The sequence below is a fragment of the Pelobates fuscus genome, chromosome 10 (genome assembly GCF_036172605.1).
Source record: "Pelobates fuscus isolate aPelFus1 chromosome 10, aPelFus1.pri, whole genome shotgun sequence".
In the NCBI taxonomy this organism is placed as follows: domain Eukaryota; kingdom Metazoa; phylum Chordata; class Amphibia; order Anura; family Pelobatidae; genus Pelobates; species Pelobates fuscus.
The window spans coordinates 62734179-62746372 of NC_086326.1; the positions used below are offsets into that span (position 1 = coordinate 62734179).

General features: G+C 34.7%; 1 protein-coding gene across 1 annotated transcript in view; it reads left to right on the forward strand.

Moving 5' to 3' along the window:
• Positions 1–12194, forward strand: part of PCDH15 (protocadherin related 15) — a 1410242-nt gene that overhangs the window by 1324344 nt on the left and 73704 nt on the right. The window lies entirely within an intron of this gene.

A 12194-nucleotide genomic window follows, 5' to 3' on the forward strand; every position in this document is an offset into this window, starting at 1 on the left:
TTTTTACATAATTATCTGATTTTACTTATTACAACTTGAAGCACTACCTGGCAACCCAGACAAAGTCCAGATAATTTAATTTTTAAGCCCTATATTTAATCCTGTAATGTTCCAAAACACCAAAAAAACAGTACATGGGGTTAACTGTTTTACTTGTCACACTTCTCTGAGCACAAATTTGTAAAATAGTAAAAGATATCAAGACAATTATATCGTCAGTAAAAGGGCAGTTTAGTGTATAAAATGCAGAAAACAAATATGAATACTAAATTGCCGAGGGTTTGTGACTAAGTGGCTACTAGGAAAGACTGGATAAATCCTATTTTGAATACCCTAGGTTGTCTACTTTTCCAAATGGCATGCCAGAACATTTCCGATTGTCTCCATAAGGGGTTAAAGGATTACTCCATTTAAAAGTTTATTTTTATTTAATGATTTTGTAAATATACCCTAAAAAAAAATGCACTTATATTTTTAAGTTTTGTTTAGGAGTATATGGAAAAAAAACAAGCAAATGTATGCAAGTTGTTGGAGTTATCTGCATTTCACAGATAGGAATGGTTGCACAATGGCTATACACACTGATAAGAAAGCCTGCATAATTCAGCCATAAACTATTGAGAGTAAAATAATCAAAAGTAATTTATTTAAAAAAAAAAAAGTACCTTTATTGCTTCATTGTTAAAATTGCAGCTGGGACCAGCAGGAGGCAAATACACCACAATAATGTGTTTTGTGAATCATGGGCCTTCATCAGAGAAAATAAGTGGAACATGTTCATATATATGTGCTTTAACCCTCGCCCCCCCCCCCCCCCCATTTCTATTGTATTACACTATATACCGTTTTTGTTTTTCAGATCTGTGATATTAGATTGGCATATGTTATATCAGATGGTATTTCAACGTATCATCTTATTTTTTGTGATTTATATTCTGGAGCTTGTTCTTATACTTTGTATAAGTGTTTGTTGGTCATGTTTTTCTTGGTGTTGTGAAGTTCACCATACAAGCTCCTTGTTCATTTGCACTACCTCTATAGTGAACTATTTCTTGTTTGCACTTAGTATAGTACACAAGTCCCATTCATGCACTGTGTTAAAAAAAATAAAAACGTTAATATATATCTGCACATTTATTCCTTGTATTTAGAAACAGACCAATTAAAAATATACTAACAGCTAACATTGTCAGTTAAGAGTAACTTCCCTCTAGTAATTAATAGCCCTGTGGGAATGTAATGTGTCAATGCATCTGTACAGCTATAGCTAGTAGTATGAAAATAGTAGAATATAAAAATGTCAAAAATTCCTGCAAGAAATATTTACAGACCACTTTGCCTTATGATATTGCTACCTATGCTGCAACAAACCTGTAAAAATATATATGCCTGCATTTATTAGTGTTAAACACAGATGCATATTACTGGATAACATCCTTAATTAAAAGTCTATTCTAAAGTTATCCAAGCAAGATAAAATAACAACTATAAATGCTATAACATGCTTAGTTATAAGTCAATTCAGAAGTTATCCAAGCAAGATAAAAGAGCAACTATAAATACTGTAAAAATATTATTAGCATAATAAAGTATATTTTATGTAATCTTACTGCAAACCTAAAACAATTTATAGATATAAAAGTATAATAAAACATAACTATTACAAAGTGTAGATATACACAATACATATTCAGTATACTTGCTAAAAAAAAAAAAAGCGGCTTATTTTACAATGTTTCCCTTTGTATAATTTCCCATAAAAGCTTTAAATTGTGAGCATGTGAAACAATTTACAATAAAATGTATTTAAAAACAATGTGAAAAACAAAACCTGGCCTACCCAGTCCCCCCCACCCTTACTCCAATTGTATTCCAACTTTTGAGGAATTCTTGTGGTCATTATAATCTAAAGGAATAAATGGATTTCCAGCTAGTGACAATATGAATAAAACGATATGCTTCTGAAGTATAATAGGATAGTCACGTTGAATTAGCCATGGACTTGATACTAGATAAGTAACTGTGCCATCTGCAAAGCAACCAGTTTATGATGCTGTCACACAACTGTACTCAAACATTTGACTGGGAATAGATGTGTATTTAAATCAGGAAATTAAATGGTTGAAATGTCTGCATTATATGAAATTTAAAAAAAAATATCTTTATGACAGCACAGATAAAGTATTCAACAAAGAAATCGTTACTATAATAGACAGCTGTATAATCTGTCTATATGTGACGACTTGACCTATTCCAGCATATGCCGAAGTATGTAGATGTTTTTCAATTGAGCAAATTCAATCACTATAAAAAAGCTACAGGAATGTTCTACCTTTAAGGTCAAATTCATATTCCTAATAACATACATTATTTGTGATTTCAGATTGAGTTTATTTTGCAGATGTGCCCATGTTCTATTGAGTAATTGGTATATATTGAGTTTGTGCATTCACATACCACTGTTGATGTCAGCTGCACAGAGTACTCAAAATGATTTTAGGCAAGCAAAGACACATGGTCTGAACAAAAATAAGATATAAGCAAAGGTAATCATTCATTGCACCGATGTGAAATAGTGGAAGTTAAAAAGGAGTTATCACTGGTAATTTAAGGTTGTGATCTCATTATCACGGCGTCAAAAATAAGTATGCTATATTTTCTATAAGAAAGACTGCATTTTAATATTGCTTGGCAGTGCAGGCTGCATGGGCTGTTTTGGGTAGGTAAAAGGTTATTTCTTTTAGCATTGAATGGTCCAACAATGACTGGTCTTAATTTTGTTTTTGGGATATAAGGCACAAATACAGTGCTATGCTTCAATGCAAAAAAGATATAAGACAACATGGTTTGATCACATGTAAATTTGTTGTGATGTACCTTAATTGGTTAGACTTCCACTGACAGGTGATGCAAAGAGTTGGTTTCTTAAGACCCATTTGTGCTATGTAGGACCTAAAGTATTTTTTACTTACCTTAGTGTTTGCTATTTGCGGTGATGCTCAATCATGTGCTAATACTGTTAAGAGACATTTTCATTTATTTTTCCCTCCCAGTTCACCCAACATCCAAGAGGTTTTAAAGTCAAAGTTTTGACTATATCTTAGCCAATAGCATAGATGTGTGTTATGAGATTACACACAGCCCAACAGGATATCTGTACATATGTGGCCAACTAAACTTACTTATCTTCATTTTATTTAAATGACATACACAATACACACTCACCAGACACGTTATCTATCTTTACCTACGAAATACCTGTCAGATAACAGTCAATGTGCACCATATCTTTAATACCATATTTTTGACATTGCAACTGATTAAATATGCACTTAAAATACAGTGCTGAAATACTGTATTTTACACAATTCAACGGAGTTAATGTATTTTCCTGTGAGCACAAGGCTTCCTTTTTTGATTTAATGTATATACAGTATTCAATAACATATATAATGAGGATAACTTGAAATAGAACTGAAGTAGTTTAAAATAAATTACATTGTTTTAAATACATTCACAATCTCCTGCCACCCTCGTCATATATTTGAATTTTTGATATGTTCTTTTTTTAGCCAAATGATTGATTTTTCCCTCTGTTCAACAACTTGGAGCAGATGTATTCATGACTTTTCTTAGTGGAAAGTGAATTACAATTATGAAACCCTTTGATAAAAATCGTGTTCAGGAGAGAATTCCGATTTACCGAGTTATGTGTTGGAATAGGGAAAAGCTCATCAGAGATAAGGCATTTCACTCTTGTACTGTAAGAGGACATTTTTGAAGTCTCTTTCTTATGTTAGCTATTTTCAGTCTGCAGACTGAATTAAAAAATGTTTTCAATAAAATTGCTTCATGTTTCAGGTAATGTGGTCAACAACTAGATGAAATGAATAAAATGCAAAATGTAAATCCCACTTACATTTATATTTTTGAGTATTCCTAATTCTGAATTAACATAAATGTTTAGTTCACCAGATTTGTTATGGCTGCCATTCTGGGGTCAATCTAGGATGTTGCTAAATTGGATTCACTTCAAACTGCATTTTTTGTCTCCTTTTGGATCAACAGCAAATACAGTTGAGAGAACGGCTGAAATTGATGGACGCATGTCTCTTTTCAGCTATTTAAAAGGACAGTATACGCACAACTACAACTTATTGCATTTTCTGTTGAATATAGTCACATGTTTTTCATGTTAACACAACCTTTTCACCTCCAATGGCCACTCCTCAGAGATGCTTCCTGTGTCAGAGCTGCACAGTGTGCTCTGCATGGAGACACTGAACTTTCCTCATAGAGATGCAATGATTCAATGCATCTCTATGAGGAAATGCTGATTGGCCATGACGGTGTTTGGCTCCACGGCCCGCCTCCTTGGCTGAGATAATCAGAATTAACTAGCTCAGCCATTCCAGTGCTTCCCTATATGAAAACATTGTGTTTGGCTGAGATCATCAATTCTGATGATGTTAGCCAAGGGGGTGGGGCCAGATTCAAGGACCCAACGTGGCACTGTTAGAAGGTGAGTAGATCACCTTTCTAACAAGAAATGGTGTTTTTTGAACTATAGTGTCAGAAATACATGTTTGTGTTCCTGACACTTTAGTGCCCCTTAAACAATGTAATTTGTGTTCAAATATGGTAATATGTGCTTCTTCATATATTACACACAAGTTTAAAGATATGGACTAAAACATTGATGCATTTTTTCTGTGCTTCTGCGTTTTTAGATAATAAAAGAAGAGATTTTAAATTAATACCTCTAAGTTCTAGTTCTATATATTTATTAATCCTGTATTAGAACTTGGCAAATGTATTGAAATAGCTATGATAAGACTAAGCTCTGTAGTGTCACACAAAGGGAGGGGGCAGTTTAGAATTAAGGAAATCTATACTCACCTGCTGGTTTAGCCAGAATAAAGGGACACATCCATTCTAATGCCTTACCTCCCTAACCCTTCCCTTTTACATGAAGTACATCACAACGTGGGCAAACATTTTCCGTGTCTAGTAAAGTGTCCTGAAACAAGGTCCCTTGGCATATGTCCAGGCACAAAGTTAGGAGAAAGCCTAATGTTTATATTTAAAAAAATGTCACGTGGTTGCAACCAAGGTGTTATACTGTACATTTCAAGAAAAGATCCACTCATGTATGCAATCCAACAGTGGTTCCATAGTCTGAACTTTATGTAATTTAAGATGTATAGATGACATTGCTAAACCAAGTATTCTTCCAACATCATCTCTTAAAGTCATTTCTTTCACTTGCTATTAAAACATATGGTATGTATAGTGTTTAACCCATTCTTTGCTGTACCATGCTATTTTTTATGGTTTCTTTATGGATGGTGAGATGTACATAGAACTTAATTATCTATTAAGTGAAGAGTCAACTAGTGATTCTGCAATGCAAGAATAATTTCAGTAGAATGTGTAACAAACGTTTGGTATTTTGTTTACCCATTCATTCGTATGCTCCTGTAAGGCTAGGAACTTACTGATTATAGCCTGTTTGCCTGGAGCGCTGATTCATAAATTCAAGGTGCATAAAGTAAATCCAGTGGTTCTTCAGTTACATACCCAAACATCAGTCGAGACTTAATGAAGGGTACAAAATGAATATTTTATTCTGGCAAGATGGCCTGCTTTTATACACATCAGGGATACTTGCCCATAACACTCCCCCAACAAGTCCATACATTTTCTGAGTCAGCATGACTTGGCATAAAACATAAAATCTTAAAAATACATAAAAACACATAAGACATAGAGGAACCCTCGGATACAAATATTATATTCCCGGATAGCTTAGATCTAAGCGCCCAAGTTGTCCAAATAGTGCTCAAATCCCACAAATACAGCCGAAACGCCACAGGGTTTTGACCAACCGCTCATGAGGCGTGTAATCAAATCAGTTCCAGTGTTAGTGGTTAGTCAATTTTGGGAGTTCCAAACTGAACAAAAAGACAAACGGTTCCCCTGGCTTATAGGTAGCATTTGTTCACATTGTTCATGCAAACAAGCCTACCGAACAGCACTCTCCTGGCTTGTCACGGAAAGAAGCAGGCGTTCATATGGTTTTACCAGTGTTCACAAGGTCAAGTGTCCAACTTAGAGTTACAGACACTCGACTACCAAGTCCCGCTGCTTGCATTCTTGCGGCAAGATGGCCACCGTTTTCTCCAGCACGTGGCATTCGGTTATACGAACCATGGCCACACATGGAGAGAGCACTTAATTCTGTGTTTTTTTAACTTTATGAACCGGGAGGGGGGGGGAGAGGTTGGTGTTCGGTATTTATCTACCGAACGCAGGGACAGTAACTTGGGGAATAAAAGTATAACCTTTTGTCACAGAATGTTATGGATCTTTGCATGTATTCTCCAGTGTTTCATGTATAAACCTATGAAAAATTATTTTTAGAGGTTAATACATTGAATTTTGTTAGAAATAAAAATGGTCTATGATTCAGTGAAGCATGCTTTAAAATATGTAGCCATCAAAATATTATACATTCACTTGTTGACACAGACTAGTCCCAATGCATTCACAAGGTTCTGAAGTTACATATTGTGAAATTATGTACCATGTTTTTTGAAAATTATAGTCAGGAAAGCTGACAACTTATTTTTTTTTTCTCTCCTATTGGATTATACTTTGGTGTTCAAGAAGTGTTGAGAGAAAATATTAATTTTATACATATTTCTTTGTTTTATTGAACAAGGAAAACCAAAAAAACAATTATTGTCACCTACGCATAATCATTTCTTATGACATCAATCAAAGCCAGTTTTAAAGCCAGTGAAGCTATCGGTCACAGTCAAATTCAATTTGTGTTATTTATTCTTAAGCTCAAGTAATGATTTAAACAAATGTGGAATTAGGGCACTGAGTAAATTTTAGCAGCTGCTGTGATTTTCGAATAACAAGCCTTAATAATATTAGTTGCGTTCACCACCTTAATAAGCTTGTCTAAAAGAAAAGAAAAAAACAACAAACTAATCAATAAAGTACACAGCATTAAATAACACTATAAAGGTGAATTGAGAAAAAATGGCTTATGATTCCCATGTCTTTATTTAAAAGGAAAAAGAAACTGCTTTAGAACCCTGTTTCATTTGGATAAAAAGATTGTAAGAATGTGCTGGATCTCTGATACAGATTAATTAAATGGATTAATGAGGATTAATGAAATAGCTCGGTCAGAAACTTTCAACAGCGGGGAGTCACGTAGTATAAAATTGAGGAATTGTAGCCAATTAACAATTCCCATGACACACATTGGCAATCTTTAAAATGCTGTTAATATATTTTGCATAGTTCAACAGAAAAGGAAAAACATTGAAATAATATAGCAGATAAAAATAAATTGTGTTGACACTAATGCTTGATGATTGGAAAAAAATCTGTTTTAACCTGCACTCCTTTCTAGAGGTTTCAAATAGCCATAGATGTGGCCATTGTCATGCATCCCCTCGTCCTCCCCACAATTATTTTGTTTGATATAGAATTTTTTGCAAAAGTCATGGATTTTCCTAATGGTGAACCGTTATGGATAGTGTTCACTATTGTTAATTAGGGTAGGTTAAAGGTAGAAGTAGGATCACATGTTGATACAAATAGTGACATTTCAACATATAACATGTCTGGAAAGCAAGCAAAGAGGTGTGTCAAAACTAGGACAGGTATTCCATTTTTTTCTAAAATAAACCTGGCAAACATATGTGATATGGAATAATTTTATAATAAGGAGATGCTGCTGAATACCAATAAAATTTGCCATTATGTGGAAAAAATAAATACAAATTTACCACAAAAATTGGCAATAAAATTGGAATAGTAAAAAGATCCAAAATTCCCTATAGAGAATAGTCCAATATATTTTTTTCATACCCCAAAATTAACATGGGTTTAACTGATCAAAATTGCAAGTCTGAACTGAAAAACGGACATATCTCTAATTTGACCCAGTTAAATGCCCAAACACTTGCAAAAAACTACATGGGCTTATTACTGTAATCCCATGCAGTGGGGGAATACAAACCTGGTGTCAGTAGTAGGATGCACAAGGTAAAATTCTGTGTGCAAAAAAACATAAAAACAAATATATGCAGCAAATTCTCAATGGTTAGTAATAAAATGGTTAAAATAAAAGTGTAAAATGTTCTTAGGCAAAAACTTCAGGAAGTTTTAGTTCTACAAATTAAATATGTTTGTGTACTTGATGCTTACATGGAAGGTACCACATACACAATTTTGTAAATGTCTAGCTTTAACCCCTTAAGGACACATGACGTGTGTGACACGTCATGATTCCCTTTTATTCCAGAAGTTTGGTCCTTAAGGGGTTAAAGGAACACTCCCTGCCCCATAACAATTTCAGCTCAGTCAGGTTGTTTTGGAGACATACGTGTCTGACCATCTTACCTTCTGAAATCAATTTTTTTTCCATTAGTTTAACTCCAAAACTGTTCCTCCAGCACCAGACACCACTGCCTCCCCACTACCTTCCTATTAGCCACCTCAATATCATGAAGTACATACTATGTCTCTTAATGGACAGCTAGTGATGAAAGAACTTGGGAGCATCACTAGCTACCCGGCAATATTGTTACTGTGGCAGCTGGGAGGAAGGAAGAGAGAATGCAGAAGTCTTCATTACTGCGGGACCCACTTTAGGGTTACACCACCTGAAGCTTTTATGGGAGCATGAGTCTTTCTTTAAAACTGTATTCCACTCCTTGCAATATGCTTACTAAAATTCAATGACATCCGAAACATATCAGGCATTTTATCAGTCACTGCTATATTAAAGTATATTTCTTCATCGGCTCTAGATAAAAAAAAAAAAATGCACTCCTCTGATCCTCAGCCTTCATTATGGAAAATCTCTCAATGCATTATTATACACAATTACCTGAATTCTGCAAGTACTATAAATTCTTTAAAACTATCTAGACAAAACATCAAACATGCAGGAACTCCCTAACAGCATATCATAAAGCACATCAATGGCTTTATATAGTCAGGTTTCCTTTATGTTTTTAGCAGACTACCAATTGTATAATAAGACTGCAATAAATGAATTGTATAACGTGTCATTTTAGAAATCGTCAGCCATGTTATATCAATACAGCTATATTTCTTTTATCCGGAGATGAGTAGACCCTGAGAATAAGGAACTTCAACTGAATAGTATTGAGTTTAGAAAAGACTCTTCGTATAAGTTGGACTGACTTCTTGATGATTTGCGAGAATCCTTTTTTTTTTTTTTCCACAACTGAAAACATAATGGACCAATATGACAATTGGCAGTAAGTTACTTCTACAGCTTGTAAAAGCCTCATATAATTGGAAGGGATTTTGCAACATGCCTAGTCCATAGATCAAGCTTCTGGTCAGTTAAAATCTCAGCAGCACCACATTACCATTCTAGAGTGAGGTTCACCTCTGGTATTAGTCTGCTGCTGTTTTGTGACAAAGGGAAATGCCCCAAGAAGAAACTGTTGATTGAAGTATGTATTGATTGATAGATATTATTCATCAAAGGTCATATAATACCAGTAGAAATCTAATAGGTTTCTCAGGGATTTATACTGCCTGTGCATTTTGTTGATGTAAGACTAAAACGTGCTCTAGTGCTGCTGGTGAAATTTAAAGATAGACCAATATGTGCCAAAGCATGCAAATGGTGGCCCATTGATTTCAATTTAATATGTGTGAATGTTTAGACAAAAAGCTGGATGTTTTTTTGCATACATATCGTAATCAATGAGGCTAGCCATTATTACTTTTATAAATTACATGAAACATTTGCCTATGCTCAGCTATAAAGAACTAAACTAAATAAAGAACTCTACAACAAACAAAAACAATGGTCTAAAAGATTTAAAACACTTAACCCCTTAAGGACCAAACTTCTGGAATAAAAGGGAATCATGACATGTCACACGAGTCATGTGTCCTTAAGGGGTTAAGGAGGAAAAGCAACCCACCAAAAAAAAAAAGTATTGCTTGCAAATATAAACAGTGTCACTTCTTATAACTTATGACACAGATTAGAAGTGATGCTTAGCATCACCTAAAATCCATCTAAAGAAATTGACCTGGAGATTGAATGCAGAACTTTTATTCTTGAATTTGAATTAGAGTGGAGAATAGTTCTTCCAGCAGCTTTTTTCTAATACTCTGTTTTTAATGTGAGATTATAATACTTGAAATTACCGTTTGGTGCTTTGAATGCTGCCATATACAATATAAATAAAGGATTCTGATTGGACACTTTTTGTCAGATCAAACATTTGTGTTATATTAAACTTTATACTCCTATTTCAGCACACAGTATTTCAGTGCCACAGGGGTAATCATGATAGATTTTAAAATATGTTCACATCAGATTGAACTATACGCTAAGTAAAGCTGATGAGAGAATGACATCCCCAACATTACACGTTAATCAAATCTTGATTTATCCATTTAGATTTCGAACCATATACAGAAAAAGGTGCTTATTTTCTGTTTGCTTAGTCTGTTTTCCAGTAGCCCATATTCTGTACTGGATCACTGGATAAATGCATCCTCTCATTATATTCACATGAAGAAAATCCATTGAAACCCAACTGAAGCACAGAGCAAAGCCCACAGAGATATTTCTTACTTTTTGAATTGATCTGAACAAAATTTGTTTTTACCAACAGGCCATCAGGGTTGCTATGGTGACTAGTACAGAGTACATTTTATTCACAGATGAAAACTAGTAGTTACACACACACACACACTGATGCTGTCTGTTAACAGTTTGTAACCTATTCATTGAATTCTAGGCATTGCCACAGGTCCTACATGAGTTAAAGAATGAAGAAGAAAAAAAGAAAAACGAAAGATACAAAAAAAATTAAGATGAATATATTATACCATGATATTCTAAAGACAGCATGCCATTGACAGTATTTATTTTAAGTATGTACACAATAGACGCATATTAAAGGGACACTAAATTCACATGATCTTGCATTCTTATATATATTCCTTGCAGTAACCCTGTCCTTGTCTCACTTTATTCTGTTAATTGTAGCTCTAAGGATTATTTTAAAGTACACCAACCCCCTGCTGAGTAACATCACAGATGGTAGCTATGTTTCCCTCAGGCCGTACAAGTTCATGCATAAAGTATACTCACATGCCTTGCGTACAACATTAAAGTAACTTCTCTGGGCTCTCTTAGATTTCTGTACAGGATGCATGCACGTTAGAGTCTGCCAACAGCTTAATTTAAACCTAAATGAAGTTACTAGGCAAGCATAAAAGATGGCGGAGTACTTTCAGTTCTTTTATAAATTAGGCTTCTTGTGACTGCTAAACTGCATATCTTATAGATCTCTGCTGGGCAAGAGATCCCAAAATATTTTTTTTCCAGAATGATATTTTATGACTAATTCCTGGTACTTGCAGACGTTGACCTACAGACTAACGAGGTTAATTTGGAGATAAGGTTTTTTTTAACCCCTTAAGGACCACACTTCTGTAATAAAAGGGAATCATGACATGTCACACATGTCATGTGTCCTTAAGGGGTTAAAGAATTGTGTACCTTTTCATGCTTCTAGATAAATGTTTCTCATTTTAATTCTGTGGGCACATCATTGGTTCAGGTTTTGTTAGTATGCCCACTGGAATAGGGTTTGGAAATCCTACAATCTTGGACTGTTGGTATCTACTGGGAACTGTTGTTCTAGATAATGCATTAAAGGAACACCCCAAGCACCATAGCCACTACAGCTCTTCTAAGCTAAGTCCTGCAGTGCAGATGTAGTACATTGGATAAGCCAGGTGGCGTGCAAATATGTATTTTCTACTAAATACCAGGATTTGTACTGATCAGTGCTTGCCCATTCCCTCACCCTAGTGAGGAGGACCTATAGGTAATAAATGTAAATATGTGGGAGCCCCAAGCCTCCTGAGCTTTTTAGTAGAGTTTAAGTATTGTATGCTAGCCTTCGGTGCTTATCTACCCAGATAAATTATAGAAATGCTAGAATGAGTAGGAAGAATCAGTTATGTCCTCAGTCAGGTCATGGGTGGCCCCATCGGACCCCGCAATTTTAGAAATAAAAGAAGAAATAAAAGAAGTAAAAGAAGCCTAATGCCTTTACACAATATTTAAATTTAAAAGCTGCAATATGATTTCAGTGTGC